Consider the following 12342-nt stretch of genomic DNA (forward strand, 5'->3'; position numbering starts at 1 on the left):
GAACAAAAAATATGACATATAGGATCAATGCATGTTTAGAGATTCAAAAACCAATGTCTCCTTACTTCTGTAAGATTCACTACCTAGGAATTCTTGAAAACAGAGCTCTCAGCAGAGAACACTTGTCTTCCATCATTGTTACATGCATGCTCCGAACCAATCTAACTGTCATCTAACACTGAGGGTTGGTAGGAGGTTTCCCCTTCATATACAAACTGACATTCTTGCAGAAGTTAGGAAAAATAGATGATTGAGCAATAACGCATCAAGACAAAGGACCTCTCTGTAGGATCATATGTAGACAATTTTATTTATTTACTTTTTTACTGTGTTTTAGAGAGTCTCACAGTGTACAGATTTGATCATCTAATAACACATTATGTAATGCAGGTTGGCCAGGAAATTACCAAATCTTCTGATCTCAAACTTCCTCGTCCTAGGATTAATATTATGCCGTCCTGTGCTGCCAGGACGAAATATAGAGAATACACTTCCAAAATAAGTAAATGAATGCTGTGGGAACTCCTTCATCCAATGGCATTTGGGATGCTGCCCCAGTCTACACGTGGTCTCAGGTACTACATATGCAGAGGTAGAGGTGTGTGTGAGTCCCTTGGTTTCTAGATTCGGTTCCAGTTCCCTATTCAACCACAGGACTGCTTCTCCTTACTTTTTCTGTGAGTTACCCCTAAATAAATAAACCTTTATTATACTCCATTCTGGGCTACTGTGGGACTATTTATAAACCAGAGCAGACTGACACCCACTTGGCTCGAGTCCCTATCTGCTGAACTACCCATGTAACTGAATGGCCCCTCTACTGCTGAGCGGCCTCTGGGCCATGCAGCTGCAAACCATTTGGCTGGCCTAGACCAGAAACTCTGCAATATCCTGACGGCCCACCTGAACAGGAGCACAGGATTCTCTGGTTTCCATTCCCAGTTCAGATCCACGACTGCATGCAAGCTCTGTGTTTTTTGATATTCTACCCAACTCTGACCTTCTCTGTATATGAATGTGCTGCTCTTAATTAACTAACTTTCTTAGTAATTAAGAATCAGGTAATTCAGGAACTAGGACATGCCTTGTAGCTACTGGTTATGTCTCTCTGCCCCTCAACATGACACCTGCTGGCCAATACCAATTATTACACCTACAACAATTTTCTGAAAACTACAATGGAGATAAATTCATTTGAGTAATAAATAAACAAACACATTCAAAAATTGCAAACAAAACCCAAGGCAATGTCAGACAATATCGTTATCCAGTAATTTAACAACCATTTTATTTCTACAGGATGGAAATCTGCAAGGGTTATATAACATTCCTAGTACAATTTTTTTTGTGATCATGAGGTTTAACATTGTTCTTCATATTATATCCTTAAAGAAGTGGTTTGATAACAGAGTCAAGAATTAAAAACTTTTAGAAATAATACAGTCTTTACAGACTGTTAATGAGAAGTTAGTGGAAAGGATTCATACCATTGGAAATGATAAACTTTAATTGACAGGCAAAATTGAATCCATGTCAATGGGTCATGAAACTTTACGAAAGGGTACTGAGAGATTATCTGAAGGATTCATTCTGTTAAAAATTGACAATCAAAATCTGTTAAAAAGCTATGATAAATTAGTAGATAGAACATTTCTCCAGGAAGGCAAACTACATGCCATCCTCATAATAGTCGTGAGTCATTTAAAAATGAAAGCTGGATTTGTAGTTACAACAGTGATCCTTCTCTAAATCCAAGCATGAAATGCTAACTAACATGACAGTTATTATCAGTGACTGCAATATTGTTGTGATAGATTGGACCTTGTTTTTGCTTAGAGGAACATGGACTTTGTTTCTCTGGGTTACATAGGAAGTAGAATGCTTTAAGCATTGCTTAATGGGCCATAGAAGAAGAACCATTGGAAGACAGTGATGCTGACGGTGCATTGAACTGAGAGTCTGGCTCGAGAGGTTTCAGAGGCAAAGACTTTTACTATTTTGCCTAGAAATCATTGTGAAATTTTGGTGAAGAATGTGGCTGCTTTTTGACCTTCTGCAAAATGTCTGCCCATGTAGAACTTCGCATTAATTGTATTGTCTGAGGAAATCTCAAAACAGCCTTCTATAGCTTGTTATTATAGGATTAACTAGTGTTATACCTAATGAAGTTTTATATGAAAAGAGGCAAGTAAAATTCAGAGCCTGTTATGGTGATAAATGTCTTTAATCTTCGAACAATTGTGACAAAGGGAAGAGGATCTCTATGTCTGAGACAGCCTGGTATACAGATCAAGTTGCATGACAGCCAAGCTAAGACAATGAAGGAAACCATGGAAAACACAGAAAGATTCTGAAGGTATAATTGAGCAAGGGAGCCATATTCCAGTCCCAAGAAGCAGCAGAAGTTTGCAGTTGGAGCCTTGTGGTTATGGTTTTGTGTCATGGATATAAGAAAAGGATTATCTAATTTTACTCCACAATTGAGAAAAGCAGGTGAGGTCAGGTTTGTGTTAGCTGGGTCCCTGAATGGAGACCTAACAAACCACTCTTTGAACTCATGCAAGTCTTGATTGCCTTCCAAATCCCAAGACTCTGGGGCTGACAGAAACATGAAATACCTGTGGAGGATTGAGTAGAACCTGGCCTAGAGAGAGAAGAGTGTTGCAGTCAACCAAGCTGAAAGGAGTTAGAGATCTGAGGAGCTTTGAAATCAGACATGGAAATACAGAGTTTAGAGTTTTCCAAGTTCTTTTTCAGTATGCTTTAGTCAAATTTTTGCTGGCCATGCTCCTTTTCCTGTGTATTTGATTGTAATGTATATTCTCTACCCTTATATGTTGGAAGTGTGTGATTGCTTTTTGATTTTGATTTTACAGGGGACTATATTTAAGAGACTGCTTGAATCTCAAAAGAGATGCTAAACTTTAGTCTTTTAAATAAGTTTGAGATCATTGTAGACTATGAGAACTTTTGACATTGGACAGAATGAATTTTTGCATTATGATATAGCTACAAGCCTTTAGGAGTGAGGGGGTGGAATGCGGTTACTTGAAAGAAAATTATCCCCAAAGAGAATGGCACCTTAGGAGATCGCCCCTCTTTGGGAATTTACAAAGACAGAAGTGCATCTTCTCTAGGATCTGTGCATCAGAATATTTCTTGGGTAATCCTTTACTGTGAAATCTCTTTGAGAATTGCAGTGTTTAAGTCTGTGAAAAATATATATTGAATGTTTGGAAGGAAAAGAGTAAAATCATAAGAAGCAAATATTTTAGATAGTATTACCAGAGGCAGAGAATTAAAAACTTAAATGGTTTCAGCATAAAAACAATTTTCAAAGGAATTTTGACAGTACACTGACCTGGGGCACACTTACTTAAGATATAGTCATTCTCTCTGATAATTCTTCTCTAAGTCTCTCCTGCAGGAATGAAGACAAGATCCTGTTGAAATTTCACATCAAGGGGTCAGAAACTCAAATCTAAAATTAAAAAAAATTATGTACAATGCCAAACAACATAATAGCATAAAAACACCATGATGATTTCAGAGGTCATCTCAAAATTTAGTCAGAAAAAAATTAGAAAATATTTAGGCAGTTAAAAATATTTATAGTAAAACACATCACTGTACCCTAATCGTTTAAAGAAAATTATGCATTAACACCATTCATTCTGTCAAGTTGCACTGCAGAACACAATTAGAGGCCAAGCATACATGAAATCTCGGAGAAAAATTATCCATGGGAACACAGGAAATAGGATATTTTATACATGACATAGTCGAATAGAGATGAGCTAGAGAGTAAACTGGCCATATCCAACACACACACACACACACACACACACACACACACAAAACCAAAAACAAACACATTACTTCCAACTAGAGGGAAGAAAAATAATGCTGGTAACTGATCTAACCAGAATATATTTTTTTAAAAAAAATCAAAAAAGCAAAAACCAACACTCATACCAAATCGAGCCCATTGAATAGAAATTCTCAGTAGGAAATACAAATGTATGACACATAGTTCAACAAGATTGTGTGATAAGCTTCTAAAGGGTCTAAGAAGAAATGGCATGCTTTTCTCTCCCCATCTCCCCTTGCCCCCATCCCACCCCACCATCAAGTTCCCAATTTTTGTCCGGCAATCTTGTCTACTTCCAATATCCAGGAGGATAACTGTATGTTTTTCTTTGGGTTCATCTTCTTATTATCTTCTCAAGGATCACGAATAGGCTCTATGTCCTTTAATTATGGCTAGAAACTGATTATGTGTGAGTATATCCCATGTTCATCTTTTTGGGTCTGGGTTACCTCACTTAGAATAGTTTTTTCTATTTCCATCCATTTGCATGCAAAATTCAAGGTGTCATTGTTTTTTATCACTGAGTAATACTCTAATATGTATATATTCCACAGTTTCTTCATCCATTCTTCCACTGAAGGGCATCTAGGTTGTTTCCAGGTTCTGGCTATTACAAATAATGCTGCTATGAACATAGTTGAACAAATGCTTTTGTAGTATGATTGGTCATCTCTTGGGTAAATTCCCAAGAGTGGAATTGCTGGGTCCTGGGGTAGGTTAATCCCGAATTTCCTGAGAAACCGCCACACTGCTTTCCAAAGTGGTTGGGGAGGATGGGGAGAGCTTGGGGGAAGGGGATGCTTGGGATATAGGAAGGGTGGATATGGGAGCAGGGAAGCATATATCTTAATTAAGGGAGCCATCTTAGGGTTGTCAAGAGACTTGACTCTAGTGGGGTTCCCAGGTATCCAGGGAGATGCCCCCAGCTAGTTCCTTGGGCAGCTGAGGAGAGGGAGCCAGAAAAGGCCAGATCCTATAGCCATACTGATGGATATCTTGCATATCACCATAGAACCTTCACCTGGCGATGGATGGAGATAGAGACAGAGCCCCACATTGGAGCACCGAACTGAGCTCCCAAGGTCCTGATGAGGAGCGGAAGGAGGGAGAACATGAGAAAGAAAGTCAGAACCGTGAGGGGTGCGTTCACCCACTGAGACGGTGGGACAGAACTAACAGGAGATTACCAAGTCCAGTTGGAATGGGACTGATGGAACATGTGACCAAACCGGACTCTCTGAATGTGGCTGATGGTGGAGGCTGACTGAGAAGCCAAGGACAATGGTGATGGGCTTGGACTCTACGACAAGGACGGGCTCTGTGTGAGCCTTGTCAGTTTGGTTGCTCACCTTCCTGGACCTGGGGGGAGTTGGGAGGACCTTGGACTTAACATAGTGTAGGGAACCCTGATGGCTCTTTGGCCTGGAGAGGGAAGGAGTGAGGGTATGGGTGGAGGGGAGGGGAGGGAAGGAGGAGGAGGAGGGGAGGAGATGGAAATTTTTAATAAAAATAAATGAGAAAAAAAGAAATGGCACACAGCTCAAGAGAGTAAAGGGTGTGTGTGTGTGTGTGTGTGTGTGTGTGTGTGTGTGTGTGTCAACTAGTCCAACATAAGAGGACACAGACAAGAATGCAGTATTAGAGGGAATACACTGAGGAAACATTCAGGCCTTATTTCCTCTAGATCAATAAAAGTGACTGAGAGCAAGTCAAATTAGAAAAAGGATATAAATGAGACACTGGTAGAACCGGAAGGCATCCAACTCCCTTGTAATGATGGTGTAGTCACAGAGAGAATTTACCACAGTCACTCTGGACATCTCTCAGAATTCAGAAGGGATCTAAGTGATATTGAAAACTACAAAGCACACAAAATTACTAGTTTTCCCACATATCAATAATAATGGCAATTTCAAAATAAATTAGTTAATCACCACATTCAGGCTGCTTCAAAAATATCTAGGAATAAGCCTAAGTAATGATGTCATCTGCAAAAGCAGCCAGTGCTGGGATGACTGAACCATTTCTTCAATTACTCAAAAACCTGTGTTTAAAAATACTCGTCATCATAAGGAATGAAATTAGAATGTCAAAAACAAAGTTTAGTGATCCTCTACTGATAATGGCTAATGTTAAGTAATGGTGACGTTTGTAAGGGTTGAAATGCCCTCGATCCCACCACTCCAGAGCCAGAAGACAGGGATTTCACTGATTGCATGAGACCCTTGGCTATATAATCAGTTACAGGCCAGTTAGGTCTACATATAAAAATACAATAAAAGCATACCAAAGGTCCTGAGCTTCATCAGTGACCAAGAAGCCACATCCCCACCTGCACCTGGAGGAACTGAGTGTCTGAGTTCCAGAATGGAAAGTCCTGGTCTCTAGGCCCTAGTCCACCTCCCCACCACACCCCATGACCCTCACATACCTCCTGAAGACCCTGAGACCTGGCAGAAACCTGCCACACTCCTAAGCATCCCCTGAACCATCTGTGTCCATTAAATTCATGGTGCTGCCTGCAAGTGGAAGAAGAGAATCCTAAGATTTCAGCTTGAAAGACTTGCTCTCTCTGCCACAGACCCAGAACAAGCCATGCACCTCCCACACCACCACAGCTGCAGAGGCTGAGCAGTAGCATCCCCAAACCCCCAGCCACCCGCTTCAAAATCAGTGATCACCTGTACCACTGGCCTGAGTATGGTAGTGTACCCCAATAATGCCAGCAATTGGGGGTCTAAACAGAAAGATCAGAAGTTCAAGGTCATTCTTGGCTACATAGTGAGTTTGTGCCATCGTGGGATACAGGAAAAATTTTGTCAAAACAGAAAGAAAAAAAATAAGTACATTACAGGCACCATTACTGCATTCCTGGTTATCAGCATCCCTTAAGGTTATCAGGCCTAGACGTGTTTTCTAGTCTCAGTGGTCTCTGAGGAACATTTCCTGTTCCCTACAGCCTGACAAGGAAAGCTGCTGCCATGTTTCTTTGCTGATAGCATTGTCTTTCTTCCTCTGCTTTGTCTGAGCAATGTGGGAGAATTCCAGTCTTTGAGTATCACACCTGGTTCATCATCTTCATGTCTGTTTTTGATTACTCCAATACCTTGCCCGCCACTGCATGTGCTTAGGGCCCAAATAAAGGGATTTCATGACATCATTTAATTAAAGTTAAATTTAATTAAAAGACATAGATGTGTCCCTCACTATGAGAGAGGATTGTCTGGGAGCCTTTAGTCTCCAAGCTGCAAGCTGCTGGTGGGGGCAGAATGCCTCGGCTGTGGGTTTGAACAGCAGTAGAAGTAAGGGCTCCCCAGGGATTTCTGTCCACCTGACTAAAATATGATGGGATGGTGGCTCCAATCCTGAGATCTGATGATGTTTACTCTTATTCCCTTCTCTATGCCTGTTCTCCATGTCTCCGTTCCTTGTCAGTCTATTTCATAGCGACATAAACCAGGTGCCTTCAAAGTCCCTCTGATTAAATACACACTCCCCTCCACAGTTCCCTGTGCTTTCCCATGGCCTAATTCCTAGGACAGGACAGAAGGCTGTCCCCTGGGTCTAGTAGTTGAACATGACCCTAGTGTGGACACGGGTATAAGGGGGTGAAGGGAGACTAGCCCAGTCAAGCCCGTGGCTGGGACACCCCTGCCCTTCTGCCCTTCTCCCTCCACCTAAACAGAAATCAGCAGACTGCACTCCTAAGGCTAGCCACCAGGTTTATTACATTATTTGGCACTTCCTCCTCCTGAGGCTGACTACTGGGAGCCAACTATCTAAAGTCCTGCAGTCAAAAGTCTCCTTTGGTTCACCTAATTAATATGCCTTATCAAAATGCATTTCCACATCCAGGCCATTATAACACAGACCACTCACATTTCTTCTTCTTAAAACTGACACCTGCAAGGTCATTTTTCTGCTTGAGTTAGAAAGTGGTTGCTTTGCTAGGAGGTGGTGGAGCAAAGCAACTCGGTGGTGGTTCAAGCACTCGGTAGGCAGATGCAGACAGATATCTGTGAGTCTGAGGCCAGCCTGGTCTATAGAGCCAGTGCCAGCACAGGCTCCAAAGCTACCCAGAGATACCCTGTCTCAAAATAATCAGAAAAAATATCAATCAAACAAGCAAACAAAAAACAAGAAAGTAGTCATTTTAAGATTTCTTCCCTGCTTAAAAATTATCTCTTTATGAAAACAGCGTTTGGGTGTTGTTTGTGCCTAATCCAGAGTCCAGGAAGAAGCCCCCACAGTGCAGGATGGATGGGGGAGAATGGAGTCTTGTGGAGAGGGGAGGGACAGGCTTGGAGCCAAGATATCAAGACTGTTTTCCAGATATATAAAGGCTATTTTTTTCTGTCCATTTCTTTTTTAATGAGAAAAGATGTACCTCAGAATGATCTTAAACTTTTCTTATTTCCTTCACCTTTTAAGTGCTGGAATTGCAGACTTGTACCACCATGTCCTGGATACAGGTATCACATCCAGGGTTCTCACATGCTAGGCAAGCACTCTGCTTACTGAGCTACATCCCAGCCTGTCTTTCTTATTGCAAAAGACTGGAAATGGGGGCAGCTTTGTGCCTCTCCTTTACATTCAGTGCTACATCCCCTCCCCCACAAATGTTGTTTTCAGACCCTGGAAATGAACTGTGCCTAACTGGCCAGCACCATCTCTCGATCCTGGCCATGGGTCCACATTCCTGACAGAAAAAGGCTGGAGTCCAGGTTCTCCTTACCTTGGCACCAGGCCCTGCCACGACACTGGTGGAAGAAATCTCAGCAGTGCCAGAGTTGCTCCTTCCTCCACAGGCCGCCAGAGCAAAGCTTCCAGCTCACACAGGCAAGGTTCCTGCTGCTCCCCTGATGTTAGGGGGCGGGGAGTTAGTCAGCCAGATGCCACTCCTTCTTCCTTCAAGGCAGAGGAATCTGAGGGAGGGGCCAGAGCGGTGACTCCCAGTTAAAATGGAGGTCCTGAGTCATTTCAGGGAGCTCTCCACAGTCTTCCCCAACACAGCTAGAATTCTGTGGGAGAGTCTGTCTGACACTACCCCACTCTTTCCTACTGTCAAGGTAAAGCACTGGAAGCCTGCCCCTAGCTATGCTGGAGGCTCCTTCCCAAGAGCCTCCCCCCTATGATATTATCAGTTGCCACAAAGGCTCCCAGCATCCAGACACCCCACACAGTGAAGGACAGGAAGATCTCCAGCAGCTTAAGGCTGTCTGAGGTGTGAAGAGATCAGCAGCTTACAACATGGGGACTCAAACTTTCCTGACCAGGTGGCTAGTTTTCCTGGTTGGAGCCTCTTGTACTATACGCAGATATTTTTGCTATCTACTTCTAGATGTAGCTTCTTGGTCTGAAGTATCTTCTCTAGATGCAGCAAAATGGCCTAGCAAGGCTGGACCTGTCCTCTGTCCTGGTTGCCTTTCCCAAGGTACTTGGTTTGGGGGAGGAGTCTAGGAATTCGCAGGGACACTTGAACCCACTTTACTTTTCTAGATCTTTCCTGAGCTCCAAGGGGGAAAAGAGAAGTGGGGAAAGAGCAGGAAGAGGAAGATTCTTAGGTTTCTCCTCTTCTAAGATCTCAGATTGTTATGGAAACTTCTGGTGCCCACAGCAGTGACTAGGTGTTGTTGATGGGAAGGTGTCCAGTGTCGCCTTGACTCCTTGTGTTTCCTTCCCAAGCATGCTCTGCAGTTTGTCTGACAGCTGCAATAACCATTTTACCTGTGGGGGTCTATGTAAGTCTTCACAGTGAGCAGTCCTGGTGCAGTTTTAACCATGTTGGCCTTTTGCCCTGATTTAATTGCTCCCAGAGGATCTTTAGTCCTGTGCTTTGGGTTTTTTCCTCCCTGCTGGGTGGCACTGTACAACTCTTTCATCAGCTTATCTCCTTGGTTAACAGCACAAAGAAAGGGCTGATGTTTCTCTTAGTTTACTTCCCCCAAATCACGAAAAAGGTTAACAATCATCTTTTTAAAAATGTCTGTTTCATTGCTTTGGACATTGGGCAGTTTAACTTTGCCTCTGAAAAAAGTCACTTTACTGAAATAGGTAAATTCTAATATTTTACAAGGTGCAGTTATTGTGGCTCTTGGTAATATATGATCCTTTCCATCATAGATGCCAGAGGAAAACTTTGCATTTCAGGCAGAAATCACTTACGTCATGACCATTGTCAATAATATTTTCTATTCCAACAAGGAAAATTTCCTACAGGAGTTGATATCAGATGAGAGTATTCTGTTGCACTTTTTAAAACTTTGTAGAAGTGGGAGAATTGATGTGTCTTAGGACACTTAGTGGGAGTGACTGACAGGAAGAATCTATAGGTTGCCCCAAAAATCTACGCAAGTTTAAAAGGGAAGGGACATTTGAGACAAATGGAATAAGTGAATGTATATATGTATTTATTGAACTTGAAATAGATTTACTATAAGAGTTCAAAAGAACCTTCTCAGGTGGACAACAGTAAAAGCTGAAAATGGGCATCATCTCTGAACCTCAGAAATGTAAACAGTGCCAGACCCAGGCATTGGCATGACCGAGGCTGACTTGGGAATCCTTGGTAATTCTGGCACAAACGTTAATGGAGGCTGTCCAGGTGTGGCCTTTGACCCATTCTCAGTTCATTACTGGTTTTCACTACAGGGTCTAGTGGTGTATGTGGTTCATTTTCATAGTGAGGACTTCCGGTGATCAGGGAAGAACTTTGAGAGCTAGGTTCCCAAGAACGTTTACTTCTGCAGTCATTTGGCTGGCTTTCTTTCCCTGGCTGTGCAATCATCTCCACAATTGGGCAGTATTGGGCTGGATTTCACTCCGTCTGTCTGTTGAAGGAGAAAGTTATGAACACTGAGCACAGTGGTGATGAGCAGCATGCCCAGGAGTTCTCTGCTGGTGCATCCTACACAGTCCATGAAGAAAGTAGTGTGTTGGCTGTGTTCATTGTGTTGGGTCCAGGGGGGGTCACACAAAGATGGGAACACCACCAAGTCTAATAAACTAGAAGCAAACTTTATTCCAGAAATCAGATCCCAGGAAAACTCTGAACTACAGCCAGAATTGGTGTTTGTTAGGCTGGGGCAGAAGGCTGGTTTCTGAACAACACTCAGGAGGCAGAGGCAGGCGGATCTTTGTGAATTCCAGGACAGCCAAAGTTACACAAAGAAACCCTGTCTCAAAAAACAAGCAAACAAACAAACAAACAAAAAAAGAAAATCAGACAAAATACTTTTGGGAGAGGAGGTTCAAGGCATTAAGTTGGGAGTATAGCTCCTAGTCCCCAGGTCTGAGAGCTGTATTGGTCTGGACTCCAAGTTCCAGCATGCAATGTCCTGACCCTGAGTATTTATCCCACAGAGTATTTATTTGAGCTCCCAAAGGAGAATCACGTGGTCCCTTTTCCTTCCTCCTGGTGGTTATGTTCATGGCCTCCCGGTTCCCATTATGGATGATGACAGTGCAAAGTTATGATAAAAGCAAAGTGATTAAACAGTTACAGAACAGCGAAGGGACATCATATGAATCACTACATCAAAAAAGGTTTTGGATTATCCCCAGATGACAATTTCCAATAGGCTTGGGTCTCACCCTGCTACATTATGATAAGCACCTATGCCTGAACAGGCAACATGGAGCAGATCATTAAGGTCTAGGCACTTCAAGATGACTCTGCAATGGGTAGATGATGACTGTAAAGGCACTGAGAACTCAATCCTGCCCACTCCATTGTGCAAATCCTACCTCAGAAGGCTTAGGTTGACAAAAAATACAAAACTCTCAAAGACCTCGTTCTACTGATGTTTGAAACTGCTCTGGTCCTCCTTTGGCTTTTCCCATGAGGAACCCAAATCACCTTGAACTGCATCTACTGCATGATCAAACTAGGCCTCTATGAGTTAAGAGACTTGTGAACTACAGGTGGCAAATTCTAGAACTGGCTAAGCCTTTGGACAGACTTAATGGCATCTGGTTCAAATCTCCTGTCGTTGTTTTTAGGCACTGATGAGGATACAGTGAACAACAGAGGGTCCTAGTGAACCCACCAGGCACTTGAAGGTGATAAGGGTGCTTCTTAAGTGGAAAAAGGAGATTGGAGACCTCCCTGGGGTGCCTGTGGGTTTTATTAAATTTCCCTCTAGCTTCCCCAGCAGTCTTGACTGGTTTTAACCCAGTTGCCTCTTTTTTTAATTTCAGGGAATCTCTTCTATTCTGTCCTATTGTCTTGAGGTAGAAAAATCTCCTTTCTCAGTACATCAGGCTGGGTATTGTGTATTGTGTTTTTTTCATTTCTTTTGTTTTGTTTGTTTTGACATTAATTTTTTTCAAAATGGAAACATTTCTATTTTATGCCATCCTGCTCTCCTTGTAAAGTAACTCAGGGTGCTATGAGCTTTTCCTGGGTTGTATTGGAATGTGATGAGAAAGATACTTGTTCACTGTTTTGAACTCAGAATCCTATCCTTTGA

The sequence above is a fragment of the Arvicola amphibius genome, chromosome 1 (assembly GCF_903992535.2).
Source record: "Arvicola amphibius chromosome 1, mArvAmp1.2, whole genome shotgun sequence".
Taxonomy (NCBI): Eukaryota; Metazoa; Chordata; class Mammalia; order Rodentia; family Cricetidae; genus Arvicola; species Arvicola amphibius.